Here is an 11863-nt window from a genome sequence, read left to right as displayed (position 1 = left end):
GGAGTCAAAAGAAGACATTTAATGGGAGTCAAAAGAAGACATTTAATGGTAGTCAAAAGAAGACATTTAATGGTAGTAAAAAGAAGACATTTAATGGTAGTCAAAAGAAGACATTTAATGGTAGTCAAAAGAAGACATTTAATGGGAGTCAAAAGAAGACATTTAATGGTAGTCAAAAGAAGACATTTAATGGGAGTCAAAAGAAGACATTTAATGGGAGTCAAAAGAAGACATTTAATGGGAGTCAAAAGAAGACATTTAATGGTAGTCAAAAGAAGACATTTAATGGTAGTCAAAAGAAGACATTTAATGGGAGTCAAAAGAAGACATTTAATGGGAGTCAAAAGAAGACATTTAATGGGAGTCAAAAGAAGACATTTAATGGGAGTCAAAAGAAGACATTTAATGGTAGTAAAAAGAAGACATTTAATGGTAGTAAAAAGAAGACATTTAATGGTAGTCAAAAGAAGACATTTAATGGGAGTCAAAAGAAGACATTTAATGGTAGTCAAAAGAAGACATTTAATGGGAGTCAAAAGAAGACATTTAATGGTAGTCAAAAGAAGACATTTAATGGGAGTCAAAAGAAGACATTTAATGGGAGTCAAAAGAAGACATTTAATGGTAGTAAAAAGAAGACATTTAATGGGAGTCAAAAGAAGACATTTAATGGGAGTCAAAAGAAGACATTTAATGGTAGTCAAAAGAAGACATTTAATGGTAGTCAAAAGAAGACATTTAATGGGAGTCAAAAGAAGACATTTAATGGGAGTCAAAAGAAGACATTTAATGGGAGTCAAAAGAAGACATTTAATGGGAGTCAAAAGAAGACATTTAATGGTAGTAAAAAGAAGACATTTAATGGGAGTCAAAAGAAGACATTTAATGGGAGTCAAAAGAAGACATTTAATGGTAGTCAAAAGAAGACATTTAATGGTAGTCAAAAGAAGACATTTAATGGGAGTCAAAAGAAGACATTTAATGGTAGTCAAAAGAAGACATTTAATGGGAGTCAAAAGAAGACATTTAATGGGAGTCAAAAGAAGACATTTAATGGGAGTCAAAAGAAGACATTTAATGGTAGTCAAAAGAAGACATTTAATGGGAGTCAAAAGAAGACATTTAATGGGAGTCAAAAGAAGACATTTAATGGGAGTCAAAAGAAGACATTTAATGGTAGTCAAAAGAAGACATTTAATGGGAGTCAAAAGAAGACATTTAATGGTAGTCAAAAGAAGACATTTAATGGTAGTCAAAAGAAGACATTTAATGGGAGTCAAAAGAAGACATTTAATGGGAGTCAAAAGAAGACATTTAATGGGAGTCAAAAGAAGACATTTAATGGGAGTCAAAAGAAGACATTTAATGGGAGTCAAAAGAAGACATTTAATGGGAGTCAAAAGAAGACATTTAATGGTAGTAAAAAGAAGACATTTAATGGTAGTAAAAAGAAGACATTTAATGGTAGTCAAAAGAAGACATTTAATGGTAGTCAAAAGAAGACATTTAATGGGAGTCAAAAGAAGACATTTAATGGTAGTCAAAAGAAGACATTTAATGGGAGTCAAAAGAAGACATTTAATGGGAGTCAAAAGAAGACATTTAATGGGAGTCAAAAGAAGACATTTAATGGTAGTCAAAAGAAGACATTTAATGGTAGTCAAAAGAAGACATTTAATGGGAGTCAAAAGAAGACATTTAATGGGAGTCAAAAGAAGACATTTAATGGGAGTCAAAAGAAGACATTTAATGGGAGTCAAAAGAAGACATTTAATGGTAGTAAAAAGAAGACATTTAATGGTAGTAAAAAGAAGACATTTAATGGTAGTCAAAAGAAGACATTTAATGGGAGTCAAAAGAAGACATTTAATGGTAGTCAAAAGAAGACATTTAATGGGAGTCAAAAGAAGACATTTAATGGTAGTCAAAAGAAGACATTTAATGGGAGTCAAAAGAAGACATTTAATGGGAGTCAAAAGAAGACATTTAATGGTAGTAAAAAGAAGACATTTAATGGGAGTCAAAAGAAGACATTTAATGGGAGTCAAAAGAAGACATTTAATGGTAGTCAAAAGAAGACATTTAATGGTAGTCAAAAGAAGACATTTAATGGGAGTCAAAAGAAGACATTTAATGGGAGTCAAAAGAAGACATTTAATGGGAGTCAAAAGAAGACATTTAATGGGAGTCAAAAGAAGACATTTAATGGTAGTAAAAAGAAGACATTTAATGGGAGTCAAAAGAAGACATTTAATGGTAGTAAAAAGAAGACATTTAATGGGAGTCAAAAGAAGACATTTAATGGTAGTCAAAAGAAGACATTTAATGGGAGTCAAAAGAAGACATTTAATGGGAGTCAAAAGAAGACATTTAATGGGAGTCAAAAGAAGACATTTAATGGTAGTCAAAAGAAGACATTTAATGGGAGTCAAAAGAAGACATTTAATGGTAGTCAAAAGAAGACATTTAATGGTAGTCAAAAGAAGACATTTAATGGTAGTCAAAAGAAGACATTTAATGGGAGTCAAAAGAAGACATTTAATGGGAGTCAAAAGAAGACATTTAATGGGAGTCAAAAGAAGACATTTAATGGGAGTCAAAAGAAGACATTTAATGGTAGTAAAAAGAAGACATTTAATGGTAGTAAAAAGAAGACATTTAATGGGAGTCAAAAGAAGACATTTAATGGGAGTCAAAAGAAGACATTTAATGGGAGTCAAAAGAAGACATTTAATGGTAGTAAAAAGAAGACATTTAATGGGAGTCAAAAGAAGACATTTAATGGGAGTCAAAAGAAGACATTTAATGGTAGTCAAAAGAAGACATTTAATGGTAGTCAAAAGAAGACATTTAATGGGAGTCAAAAGAAGACATTTAATGGGAGTCAAAAGAAGACATTTAATGGGAGTCAAAAGAAGACATTTAATGGTAGTAAAAAGAAGACATTTAATGGGAGTCAAAAGAAGACATTTAATGGGAGTCAAAAGAAGACATTTAATGGTAGTCAAAAGAAGACATTTAATGGTAGTCAAAAGAAGACATTTAATGGGAGTCAAAAGAAGACATTTAATGGGAGTCAAAAGAAGACATTTAATGGGAGTCAAAAGAAGACATTTAATGGGAGTCAAAAGAAGACATTTAATGGTAGTAAAAAGAAGACATTTAATGGTAGTAAAAAGAAGACATTTAATGGGAGTCAAAAGAAGACATTTAATGGTAGTCAAAAGAAGACATTTAATGGTAGTCAAAAGAAGACATTTAATGGGAGTCAAAAGAAGACATTTAATGGTAGTCAAAAGAAGACATTTAATGGTAGTCAAAAGAAGACATTTAATGGGAGTCAAAAGAAGACATTTAATGGTAGTCAAAAGAAGACATTTAATGGGAGTCAAAAGAAGACATTTAATGGGAGGCAAAAGAAGACATTTAATGGGAGTCAAAAGAAGACATTTAATGGTAGTCAAAAGAAGACATTTAATGGTAGTCAAAAGAAGACATTTAATGGTAGTCAAAAGAAGACATTTAATGGGAGTCAAAAGAAGACATTTAATGGTAGTCAAAAGAAGACATTTAATGGTAGTCAAAAGAAGACATTTAATGGGAGTCAAAAGAAGACATTTAATGGGAGTCAAAAGAAGACATTTAATGGGAGTCAAAAGAAGACATTTAATGGTAGTAAAAAGAAGACATTTAATGGTAGTAAAAAGAAGACATTTAATGGGAGTCAAAAGAAGACATTTAATGGGAGTCAAAAGAAGACATTTAATGGGAGTCAAAAGAAGACATTTAATGGGAGTCAAAAGAAGACATTTAATGGGAGTCAAAAGAAGACATTTAATGGGAGTAAAAAGAAGACATTTAATGGGAGTAAAAAGAAGACATTTAATGGGAGTCAAAAGAAGACATTTAATGGGAGTCAAAAGAAGACATTTAATGGTAGTCAAAAGAAGACATTTAATGGTAGTCAAAAGAAGACATTTAATGGGAGTCAAAAGAAGACATTTAATGGGAGTCAAAAGAAGACATTTAATGGGAGTCAAAAGAAGACATTTAATGGTAGTAAAAAGAAGACATTTAATGGGAGTCAAAAGAAGACATTTAATGGGAGTCAAAAGAAGACATTTAATGGTAGTCAAAAGAAGACATTTAATGGTAGTCAAAAGAAGACATTTAATGGTAGTCAAAAGAAGACATTTAATGGGAGTCAAAAGAAGACATTTAATGGGAGTCAAAAGAAGACATTTAATGGTAGTCAAAAGAAGACATTTAATGGGAGTCAAAAGAAGACATTTAATGGGAGTCAAAAGAAGACATTTAATGGGAGTCAAAAGAAGACATTTAATGGGAGTCAAAAGAAGACATTTAATGGTAGTAAAAAGAAGACATTTAATGGTAGTAAAAAGAAGACATTTAATGGGAGTCAAAAGAAGACATTTAATGGGAGTCAAAAGAAGACATTTAATGGTAGTAAAAAGAAGACATTTAATGGGAGTCAAAAGAAGACATTTAATGGGAGTCAAAAGAAGACATTTAATGGGAGTCAAAAGAAGACATTTAATGGTAGTCAAAAGAAGACATTTAATGGGAGTCAAAAGAAGACATTTAATGGGAGTCAAAAGAAGACATTTAATGGGAGTCAAAAGAAGACATTTAATGGTAGTCAAAAGAAGACATTTAATGGTAGTAAAAAGAAGACATTTAATGGTAGTAAAAAGAAGACATTTAATGGGAGTCAAAAGAAGACATTTAATGGTAGTCAAAAGAAGACATTTAATGGTAGTCAAAAGAAGACATTTAATGGGAGTCAAAAGAAGACATTTAATGGTAGTCAAAAGAAGACATTTAATGGTAGTCAAAAGAAGACATTTAATGGGAGTCAAAAGAAGACATTTAATGGTAGTCAAAAGAAGACATTTAATGGGAGTCAAAAGAAGACATTTAATGGGAGGCAAAAGAAGACATTTAATGGGAGTCAAAAGAAGACATTTAATGGGAGTCAAAAGAAGACATTTAATGGGAGTCAAAAGAAGACATTTAATGGGAGTCAAAAGAAGACATTTAATGGTAGTCAAAAGAAGACATTTAATGGTAGTAAAAAGAAGAAATTTAATGGGAGTCAAAAGAAGACATTTAATGGTAGTCAAAAGAAGACATTTAATGGTAGTCAAAAGAAGACATTTAATGGTAGTCAAAAGAAGACATTTAATGGGAGTAAAAAGAAGACATTTAATGGTAGTCAAAAGAAGACATTTAATGGTAGTCAAAAGAAGACATTTAATGGTAGTCAAAAGAAGACATTTAATGGTAGTCAAAAGAAGACATTTAATGGTAGTCAAAAGAAGACATTTAATGGGAGTAAAAAGAAGACATTTAATGGTAGTCAAAAGAAGACATTTAATGGGAGTCAAAAGAAGACATTTAATGGTAGTCAAAAGAAGACATTTAATGGGAGTCAAAAGAAGACATTTAATGGTAGTAAAAAGAAGACATTTAATGGGAGTCAAAAGAAGACATTTAATGGGAGTCAAAAGAAGACATTTAATGGTAGTCAAAAGAAGACATTTAATGGTAGTCAAAAGAAGACATTTAATGGGGGTCAAAAGAAGACATTTAATGGGAGTCAAAAGAAGACATTTAATGGGGTCAAAAGAAGACATTTAATGGTAGTCAAAAGAAGACATTTAATGGTAGTCAAAAGAAGACATTTAATGGGGGTCAAAAGAAGACATTTAATGGGAGTCAAAAGAAGACATTTAATGGGGTCAAAAGAAGACATTTAATGGTAGTCAAAAGAAGACATTTAATGGGAGTCAAAAGAAGACATTTAATGGTAGTCAAAAGAAGACATTTAATGGTAGTAAAAATAAGACATTTAATGGTAGTCAAAAGAAGACATTTAATGGGAGTCAAAAGAAGACATTTAATGGTAGTCAAAAGAAGACATTTAATGGTAGTCAAAAGAAGACATTTAATGGTAGTAAAAATAAGACATTTAATGGTAGTCAAAAGAAGACATTTAATGGTAGTCAAAAGAAGACATTTAATGGGAGTCAAAAGAAGACATTTAATGGGAGTCAAAAGAAGACATTTAATGGGAGTCAAAAGAAGACATTTAATGGTAGTCAAAAGAAGACATTTAATGGGAGTCAAAAGAAGACATTTAATGGGAGTCAAAAGAAGACATTTAATGGGAGTCAAAAGAAGACATTTAATGGGAGTCAAAAGAAGACATTTAATGGGAGTCAAAAGAAGACATTTAATGGGAGTCAAAAGAAGACATTTACTAAATGTAGCAAATGTAGCATTTACTAATGTAGCAAAAAGAAGGTACGGGCACCTGTACGGGTACGGGCACGTGTACGGGCACCGGTATGGGTACGGGCACGTGTACGGGTATGTGTACGGGCACCTGTACGGGTACGGGCACGTGTACGGGCACCGGTATGGGTACGGGCACGTGTACGGGTATGTGTACGGGCACCTGTACGGGTACGGGCATGTGTACAGGCACCTGTACGTGCACGTGTATGTGCACCTGTATGTGTACGTGCACATGTACGTGTATGTGCACCTGTATGTGTACGTGCACATGTACGTGTATGTGTACGTGCACATGTACGTGTATGTGTACGTGCACATGTACGTGTATGTGTACGTGTATGTGTACGTGCACATGTACGTGCACATGTACGTGTATGTGCACCTGTATGTGTATGTGCACAGGTACGTGTATGTGTATGTGTACGTGCACAGGTACGTGTATGTGTACGTGCACATGTACGTGTATGTGTACGTGCACATGTACGTGTATGTGTACGTGCACATGTACGTGCACATGTACGTGTATGTGCACCTGTATGTGTATGTGCACAGGTACGTGTATGTGTATGTGTACGTGCACAGGTACGTGTATGTGCACCTGTATGTGTACGTGCACAGGTACGTGTATGTGTACGTGCACAGGTACGTGTATGTGTATGTGTACGTGCACAGGTACGTGTATGTGCATGTGTACGTGCACAGGTACGTGTATGTGTATGTGTACGTGCACAGGTACGTGTATGTGTATGTGTACGTGCACAGGTACGTGTATGTGTACGTGCACAGGTACGTGTATGTGTATGTGTACGTGCACAGGTACGTGTATGTGTACGTGCACAGGTACGTGTATGTGTATGTGTACGTGCACAGGTACGTGTATGTGCATGTGTACGTGCACAGGTACGTGTATGTGCATGTGTACGTGCACAGGTACGTGTATGTGTATGTGTACGTGCACAGGTACGTGTATGTGCATGTGTACGTGCACAGGTACGTGTATGTGTATGTGTACGTGCACAGGTACGTGTATGTGCATGTGTACGTGCACAGGTACGTGCACGGGCCTCCATGTTGGAAAGTCCACTTGGTGATGCGTCCAAGTGAGGCACTAAAACTTTGCTCATCCATTATTCAAACATCAAAACTCTTAGCAGCAGATTATTACTGTGTGTGTGTGTGTGTGTGTGTGTGTGTGTGTGTGTGTGTGTGTGTGTGTGTGTGTGTGTGTGTGTGTGTGTGTGTGTGTGTGTGTGTGTGTGTGTGTGTGTGTGTGTGTGTGTGTGTGTGTGTACAGTAACATGTCAGGACTTTAACATGCATGGCCGCTTTCCTCATCATCCTCCATCACCGTCCATCTTGTTTTCCTTCCTCCACTTTCAGGAGACACCACCCTTTTTTGTACAGCCTCTCCCTTTTCTCTACACGCACACACACACACACACTTTGAAGCTGCTGCTGTTACGCAACACTGCTCCTGTGTGTGTGTGTGTGTGTGTGTGTGTGTGTGTGTGTGTGTGTGTGTGTGTGTGTGTGTGTGTGTGTGTGTGTGTGTGTGTGTGTGTGTGTGTGTGTGTGTGTGTGTGTGTGTGTGTGTGTGTGTGTGATTACGCAACATCTCCTGCCTGCCTGGAATAGTGATGAGCAGCAGAGAGGGAGAAGCCTGCAGCATCCCAACAAAAACACCTCGTGTGTGTGAGTGTGAGTGTGTGTGTGTGTGTGTGTGTGTGTGTGTGTGTGTGTGTGTGTGTGTGTGTGTGTGTGTGTATTTTTGTATTTCTAGCCTTCGTGAGACATGAAGGAAAAGTATCTTCCATATGAGGAGGTGTGAAGACATAAATGAGTAACATTGCATCTACTAGACAAAGTTTCATTTGCAGCAAATAAAAAAGCTCAAAGTATTTTCTCACAATGTCGACTAATTTCTTATACGATTGCTAACTATTTCTTATATTCTTTGTTTCTGTAATATTGCAATATTTTCTGGTAAAATTATGACTTTTTACTGCAAAATGGTGACATTTGTCATTTTTATCCCATTATTGCCCATTTTTTTGTTGTTCTTGTAAAATAGTGACTTTTTTTGAGTAATTGTCATCATTTTGCCGAGTAAAATTCCAATTATTATATTGTTAAAATTTAAAGTTTTCTTATAAAATTGTGACTTTTGTGGAGTAAAATGACGACTCATTTCATACAATTGCCAAAATGTTAAGCTTTTATTGTAAAATTGCGACTGTTATTGGATAAAATTCCAACTTTTATCACAATATTGCACAAATGTTCAGTTTTTCTTGTCAAATGTTGACTTGCGTTGAGTAAAATGAGGACTTTTATTATAATAATGCCAACATTCCACATTTTTCTGGTGAAATTCCAACTCATTTTTCACAACAAGCTTTCTTCTATTCGCATCTTGTTGTCATTTGTACACAAAAGCAGAGATTTGTCAAACGTTAATGAAGGTGACCTTGCAGGTTGTAGTCACTTTATTTCATTGAAGTCCACAGTGACGACAAAGTCCACAGTGACGACAAAGTCCACAGTGACGACAAAGTCCACAGTGACGACAAAGTCCACAGTGACGACAAAGTCCACAGTGACGACAAAGTCCACAGTGACGACAAAGTCCACATTGACGACAAAGTCCACAGTGACGACAAAGTCCACAGTGACGACAAAGTCCACAGTGACGACAAAGTCCACAGTGACGACAAAGTCCACAGTGACGACAAAGTCCACAGTGACGACAAAGTCCACAGTGACCACAAAGTCCACAGTGACGACAAAGTCCACAGTGACGACAAAGTCCACAGTGACCACAAAGTCCACAGTGACGACAAAGTCCACAGTGACGACAAAGTCCACAGTGACGACAAAGTCCACAGTGACGACAAAGTCCACAGTGACGACAAAGTCCACAGTGACGACAAAGTCCACAGTGACGACAAAGTCCACAGTGACGACAAAGTCCACAGTGACGACAAAGTCCACAGTGACGACAAAGTCCACAGTGACGACAAAGTCCACAGTGACGACAAAGTCCACAGTGACGACAAAGTCCACAGTGACGACAAAGTCCACAGTGACGACAAAGTCCACAGTGACCACAAAGTCCACAGTGACGACAAAGTCCACAGTGACCACAAAGTCCACAGTGACGACAAAGTCCACAGTGACGACAAAGTCCACAGTGACGACAAAGTCCACAGTGACGACAAAGTCCACAGTGACGACAAAGTCCACAGTGACGACAAAGTCCACAGTGACGACAAAGTCCACAGTGACGACAAAGTCCACAGTGACGACAAAGTACACAGTGACCACAAAGTCCACAGTGACGACAAAGTCCACAGTGACGACAAAGTCCACAGTGACGACAAAGTCCACAGTGACGACAAAGTCCACAGTGACGACAAAGTCCACAGTGACGACAAAGTCCACAGTGACGACAAAGTCCACAGTGACGACAAAGTCCACAGTGACCACAAAGTCCACAGTGACGACAAAGTCCACAGTGACCACAAAGTCCACAGTGACGACAAAGTCCACAGTGACGACAAAGTCCACAGTGACCACAAAGTCCACAGTGACGACAAAGTCCACAGTGACGACAAAGTCCACAGTGACGACAAAGTCCACAGTGACGACAAAGTCCACAGTGACGACAAAGTCCACAGTGACGACAAAGTCCACAGTGACGACAAAGTCCACAGTGACCACAAAGTCCACAGTGACGACAAAGTCCACAGTGACGACAAAGTCCACAGTGACCACAAAGTCCACAGTGACCACAAAGTCCACAGTGACCACAAAGTCCACAGTGACGACAAAGTCCACAGTGACGACAAAGTCCACAGTGACGACAAAGTCCACAGTGACGACAAAGTCCACAGTGACGACAAAGTCCACAGTGACGACAAAGTCCACAGTGACGACAAAGTCCACAGTGACCACAAAGTCCACAGTGACGACAAAGTCCACAGTGACCACAAAGTCCACAGTGACGACAAAGTCCACAGTGACGACAAAGTCCACAGTGACGACAAAGTCCACAGTGACGACAAAGTCCACAGTGACGACAAAGTCCACATTGACCACAAAGTCCACAGTGACGACAAAGTCCACAGTGACCACAAAGTCCACAGTGACGACAAAGTCCACATTGACCACAAAGTCCACAGTGACGACAAAGTCCACAGTGACGACAAAGTCCACAGTGACGACAAAGTCCACAGTGACGACAAAGTCCACAGTGACGACAAAGTCCACAGTGACGACAAAGTCCACAGTGACGACAAAGTCCACAGTGACGACAAAGTCCACAGTGACGACAAAGTCCACAGTGACGACAAAGTCCACAGTGACCACAAAGTCCACAGTGACGACAAAGTCCACAGTGACGACAAAGTCCACAGTGACGACAAAGTCCACAGTGACCACAAAGTCCACAGTGACGACAAAGTCCACAGTGACGACAAAGTCCACAGTGACGACAAAGTCCACAGTGACGACAAAGTCCACAGTGACGACAAAGTCCACAGTGACGACAAAGTCCACAGTGACGACAAAGTCCACAGTGACCACAAAGTCCACAGTGACGACAAAGTCCACAGTGACGACAAAGTCCACAGTGACGACAAAGTCCACAGTGACCACAAAGTCCACAGTGACGACAAAGTCCACAGTGACCACAAAGTCCACAGTGACGACAAAGTCCACAGTGACGACAAAGTCCACAGTGACGACAAAGTCCACAGTGACCACAAAGTCCACAGTGACGACAAAGTCCACAGTGACCACAAAGTCCACAGTGACGACAAAGTCCACAGTGACGACAAAGTCCACAGTGACCACAAAGTCCACAGTGACGACAAAGTCCACAGTGACCACAAAGTCCACAGTGACCACAAAGTCCACAGTGACGACAAAGTCCACAGTGACGACAAAGTCCACATTGACGACAAAGTCCACAGTGACGACAAAGTCCACATTGACGACAAAGTCCACAGTGACGACAAAGTCCACAGTGACGACAAAGTCCACATTGACGACAAAGTCCACAGTGACGACAAAGTCCACAGTGACGACAAAGTCCACAGTGACGACAAAGTCCACATTGACGACAAAGTCCACAGTGACGACAAAGTCCACAGTGACGACAAAGTCCACAGTGACGACAAAGTCCACAGTGACGACAAAGTCCACAGTGACGACAAAGTCCACAGTGACGACAAAGTCCACAGTGACGACAAAGTCCACAGTGACGACAAAGTCCACAGTGACGACAAAGTCCACAGTGACGACAAAGTCCACAGTGACGACAAAGTCCACAGTGACGACAAAGTCCACAGTGACGACAAAGTCCACAGTGACCACAAAGTCCACATTGACGACAAAGTCCACAGTGACGACAAAGTCCACAGTGACGACAAAGTCCACAGTGACCACAAAGTCCACAGTGACGACAAAGTCCACAGTGACGACAAAGTCCACAGTGACCACAAAGTCCACAGTGACGACAAAGTCCACAGTGACGACAAAG

Source organism: Entelurus aequoreus, linkage group LG25 (assembly GCF_033978785.1).
Source record: "Entelurus aequoreus isolate RoL-2023_Sb linkage group LG25, RoL_Eaeq_v1.1, whole genome shotgun sequence".
Lineage (NCBI taxonomy): Eukaryota > Metazoa > Chordata > Actinopteri > Syngnathiformes > Syngnathidae > Entelurus > Entelurus aequoreus.
The sequence above is the reverse complement of the archived record's forward strand: the minus strand, read 5'-3'. Positions refer to the sequence as shown.